Here is a 5852-nt window from a genome sequence, read left to right as displayed (position 1 = left end):
ACATCTTTCTTGAAATGCGGTGCCCAGAACTGGACACAATACTCCAGTTGAGGCCTAACCAGCGCAGAGTAGAGCGGAAGAATGACTTCTCATGTCTTGCTCACAACACACCTGTTAATGCATCCCAGAATCATGTTTGCTTTTTTTGCAACAGCATCACACTGTTGACTCATATTTAGCTTGTGGTCCACTATAACCACTAGATCCCTTTCTGCCGTACTCCTTCCTAGACAGTCTCTTCCCATTCTGTATGTGTGAAACTGATTGTTCCTTCCTAAGTGGAGCACTTTGCATTTGTCTTTGTTAAACTTCATCCTGTTTACCTCAGACCATTTCTCCAATTTGTCCAGATCATTTTGAATTACGACCCTATCCTCCAAAGCAGTTGCAATCCTTCCCAGTTTGGTATCATCTGCAAACTTAATAAGCGTACTTTCTATGCCAATATCTAAGTCTTTGATGAAGATATTGAACAGAGCCGGTCCCAAAACAGACCCCTGCGGAACCCCACTTGTTATACCTTTCCAGCAGGATTGGGAACCATTAATAACTACCCTCACTTATGTTGAGAGACTGCTGCAAATGAAGTTCTGCATGGACATTGCAAGCAGAATTAAAACAAGGCAGGTGAAATTTTCAGCTTCACAGTGGCCTCTCCCTGTTTTGTTAGTGCTTGAAATTGAGCTGCGTAACAGAATTTTGGTATCTTTAAAACCAGCAAGGCATGAAAGAAAAGTTCAGTATGTGTACATTCTGAATAAACTGACTCAACATTATTCCTTATAGGAAGATTGTTTCCACGCCAAATGTTGATTCAACAATGAGTCTTAGCTGTGACTTATAAACTTACATTATGTCGTAATGCCAGGTCAAATATTTTTAAATTCCTAAGTGCTGTCACACATGCATCTGATGGATTTCCTGCAGCTCTATGTCGAGTTCTAGATGTTTGGAAACCGAGCCTTGTTTTGTAAGAAGCAATTTAATGTTTTGCATAGGAAGACAGGAACAGCAATACTGGATCAGACCAGTAAGCCATCTAGTCAAGAATCCTGTCTCTGACAGTACCAGCTGCTTCAGAGGAAACTGCATGAACCCTATAGTCACATTTTGAAATAAGCAGTCCAGGGAAGGTTCTTCCTATCCCTGTCATTTAGGAGCTTACCACCTGAAGCAGGAAGTTTAATAATCCTTCTCCTTTATGTAAATGCCTCCGCCTTTTTTAATCCTCTAAATTAATTAGCTTATGCTATTTTGTGACTGAGTTTCACAAGCTGTGCTGTCTTTAAAAAAAAATTGTCTTTTATTTCTGAACTTGTCTTTAATTGAACATCCCTTTGTTCTTGTGTTATGAGTAAAGGTAAATACGTGCCCATAACTTTCCCGTACCAATCAGTATTTTGTTTATCTCTTTAATATCACCTTTTAATTGTTTCCTCCCTAAAGTAAATTAGTAAGTTCTAATCGTTTCTGTCTCTCTTTTCATACCGAAGTCTGTCCTTGGTCATATTTGTCACCTCCATTTCAGAGACTCTTTATTTCTCCTGTATCTTTTTTGAGATTGGAGGGTGGGGAATGGAACAAAAAATGAAGGTACCACACCAGAGATATATATGATGACATTATACTGATTTCAGTATTTTTTCCTCTTCTATTTCTTATGAATACTAGCATTTTGATCAAAGCCACACACTAAGCAGAAAGTGCATGTGCCTCTCCTTTCCTTTTATCAACGTTCTTACATGGTAGATTTTGGTTTGTCTTTTTTTTGCTCTTCATGATCAGCAAGATGTGTTTGTATTGCTTGTTCTCTGAACAACAATGTACAAGTAATTTGAACATAAGTATTTAGGAGGAAGCTGGGGCAGCAGTTGGAGCAACATGGTGACAGAAGACTTTAAGTTAATTGCTTTAGTAATGAAAACAACTTCAGTTGCTGGTGGAAATCCATTCCAACAAAGTATATTAATAACTTGTTTTAAATTCAACATTCTAATAACCTGTGCATGAAGAGGTCCAAAAATCTACTTATGTTTGAACTGTGGACTTCATAGAGTATATTGTGTGTAAAGGCAGGGCTGGCTGAACTCATCAGTGTGGGTTGGTTTCTTCTTCGTCCTTCTTCTTCTTCTTCTTCTTCATAGCTCAGTGGCTTGAACATTGGCCTGCTAAACCCAGGGTTGTGAGTTCAATCCTTGAGGGGGCCATTTAGGGAACTGGGGTAAAAATCTGTCTGGGGATTGGTCCTGCTTTGAGCAGGGGGTTGGACTAGATGACCTCCTGAGGTCCCTTCTAACCCTGATATTCTATGATTCTTTTCCACCCCCCACCCGAGGCATTTTCAAGGCATCTTCTGGACATTCAAAAAGACTTTTATATTGGCCTTCTGAAACTCTCCAAAGAACAAAGAAACAAAACCCCAACTTGTGTGGATTAATCACAAATATTTTCATTCATGACTCTCAAAAGGCCTTTCAACTATGAAATGGTGACAACCACCTGTATAATAAATTATGCATGTGTATGAATACACTGTTTCAATTTCCTGTGTTGAAATCAGCCAGTTGTCTAGCACACACTTCTCAAACTGTTGGTCAGGCCCCCAAAATGGGTTGTGACTCTGTTTTAATGGGGTTACCAGTGCTGGTGTTAAATTGCTGGGGCTCAGGGCCAAAGCCTGAGCCCCACTACCCTGGGCCAAAACCCCAGAGCTTCAGCCCTGGGCGGGAGGACTCTAACTTAGGCTCCCTCGCACACCCGGAGCGAGCTCAGGTTCCCCCCCCTCCACTTGGGGTCACAGCGTAATTTTTATTGTCAGAAGGGGGTCACGGCGCAATGTTGTTTGAGAAAAAGTTCCTAACTGTCAGGGTGGTTAAACACTGGAATAAATTGCCTAGGGAGGTTGTGGAATCTCCATCTCTGGAGATATTTAAGAGTAGGTTAGATAAATGTCTATCAGGGATGGTCTAGACAGTATTTGGTCCTGCCATGCGGGCAGGGGACTGGACTCGATGACCTCTCGAGGTCCCTTCCAGTCCTAGAATCTATAAAACCCCTGGTCTAATGTAAGGATGGCATTTTTAGGGTTGTGGTCACTGTTTTCAGTGTGAAAATTGTCCTAAGAATTTTAATCAGCTCCTTTGGCTGGAATTGAAGCATGTTTGTCCCTCTGTCCATCTAGCTTTGGCACAGAGCAGTAATTTTCTTCTTTCAATATGTGACCATCTAAACTTGAACACTAAAATTGGGAGTTATTTAATAAACATTTATTAGATGTCTAAAAGAGCCATGATTCCATGATGGAAAAAAGAGAACAATTGGGCTAAAAGCTCAGCCCGGTTCAGTGGCAACATGAAAGCAACAATTAGAAATATAAAGCAACATATAACAATAGAGAAAAAGGGGAAAGAGGGAGCAATCAGTATAAATGAGAAGCTATGAACTGTAGAAAATTTGGAAAGCTAAAGACATCAGGGAAAAGTCCATTGCTGGCAGGGCTAAGGACAATAGGGACTTTATAAATGTATATTAGGCACAAAAAGAAATCCTAGCAATGGCACAGGCCCTTTAGCAGATGGAGATGGTGAAATTGTTCATTATGATGCAGAAAAGGCAGAAGTGATCAATAAACATTTCTATCCCATAGGTGGAAAGAAGCAGAGTGATGTGCTTTTATCCCTTAAGGATGACAAAGTGCTTTCCCATCCATTTAGTAACCAGTGAGGATGTTCAAGAACATCTGTTGGGGTAAACATTTTCAAATTAGCAGTTCTGAATAACTTGCACTGAGCTGTACTACAAAAGTGTGATCTCTAGCCCACTGATGTTCATTTTAAAAAAACTTGGAATATCAGGGAAACTCTCGGATACTGGAGGAATCCTAATGTTGTGGTAATATTAAAAAAGGGCAAGCAGAATGACCAGAGTAACTATAGGTTGATAAGCCTGACATCAGTCCCGGACAAAAGAATTAAAAAGTTGCTATGGGAGTCAATTAATACAGAATTAAAGGACAGGAATATAACTAATGCCAGTCTGTATAGTTTTTATGGAAAATAGGTCTTGTCAAAAAAAACAAACACCTGATTTCATTCTTTGAAAAGATGACAAGTTTGGATGATAAAGGTAACTGTTCAGATGTAATGGACTTCTTTAAAATGTTTGACTTAGTACTGCATGACATTCTGATTTTAAAAATTAGCATTATACAGTATGGCTAAAAGCACACATTAAATGGATTAAAAATTGGCTGTCAGACCTTGTTGTCAGTAGCTACCGGTGTGGTGCTCTGCTCTTGTTTGATGATGATAACAGTCGGCTGCGTGCGTGTTCCCTCTGTGTGCTGCCCCGGCTCTGCGAACATAGCTGACACAGCAAACCCCGAGAGAACCCCCAATGACCACAGACTCTAGTAAAGTACGAAGGAACCCGAGCCAGGTTTATTGTCAAACGAAGCACAGTAATAGTTTCCTATAGACTCTACAGGACATACTACGAATATGTGCCCCCTGGCAATGGACACAGCTCAGTCAGTGGCGGGACACTCCACTGCCCCCTAGGCTGGACAAAGATGCGCACTCCGGGACCTACTTTTATACAGTTATAGGACAGATTACTCATCCCTACTGACGCATTGAAGTACAGCCCCTTGATTCATTGGGGGCTGTCTCCTCCTTTGATCATGTTGTTTCAAACAGATCTATTCATCATGCTGTGCTTTTGACCCTGTCTTTAAGATGCACCTGCTTCTAGCAGCCCTCTTCTTGCCAACTTCTGTGAGTGGGGCCTGCCTCTGGCTCTCAGCCCAGCTTTTGCTTAGCAATGCCTGGAAGTACTTTGGTTCAGGCTTCAGGCCTCAGACTGGGCCTCTGACACAAGAAGTTATGTTTCAGGGCCTCATCTTACTACAGACCTCAAAAGGTAGTTGTCAAGGGGAATCGTCATCCAAACAGAGGTATTTCTAGCAGGGGTCTGCATGTATCAGTACTAGGCCTGATGATGAAAATGTTGAATAGCAGTGATGTGGAAGTAAATATAAAATCACTGCTGATAACATTTGTGGATGATAGAAATATTGGTAAAGTGGTAAATAATGATACAGATAAGGAAGTTGTACAAAGAGATCTGAATTGCTTGGTAAGTTGGGCCCATTCAAACAAAATTCATTCTTCATCTGGGAGCAAGGAATGTAGGCCATACCTACAGAATGGGGATAAGTATCCTGTAAAGCAGTGACTCTGAAAAGGATCTAGAGGTCATAGTGGCCAGGCAACTCAACATGAGCCTGCAGTGTGATGCTGTGGCGAAAGGGATATCGCAATCTTTCGATGTACACCTCTACCCCAATATAAAGCGACCCGATTTAACATGAATTTGGATAAAACGCGGTAAAGCCGCGCTCTGGGGGGGCAGGGCTGCGCACTCGGGTGGATCAAAGCAAGTTCGATATAACACAGTTTCACCTATAACGTGGTAAGATTTTTTTGGCTCCCGAGGACAGCGTTGTATCGGGGTAGAGGTGTTTAAAGGGGGGGCAGTGAATAGGAGTAAAGGTGATTTTACCTCTGTACATAGTGTTGGTGAGACTGATACTAAAATACTGCATCTAGTTCTGGTGTCTACATTTTAAAAAGGATGTTGAAATACTGGAGCAGGTGCAGAAAAGAACCACAGAAATTATCTGAGAGGAGGAGAAAATGCCTTACAATGACAGATTTAAGGAGCACAATTTGTTTACATTATCAAACAGAGAGGTGATTTGTTTACAGTGTATAATACCTTCACAGGGAGAAAATACCAGCTATTAATGGTCTCTTTAGTCTAGCTTAGAAATGGATAACTAGAACCAATGT

Source organism: Terrapene carolina, unplaced genomic scaffold (assembly GCF_002925995.2).
Source record: "Terrapene carolina triunguis isolate 2854851 unplaced genomic scaffold, T_m_triunguis-2.0 Scaffold130, whole genome shotgun sequence".
In the NCBI taxonomy this organism is placed as follows: Eukaryota; Metazoa; Chordata; order Testudines; family Emydidae; genus Terrapene; species Terrapene triunguis.
The sequence above is the reverse complement of the archived record's forward strand: the minus strand, read 5'-3'. Positions refer to the sequence as shown.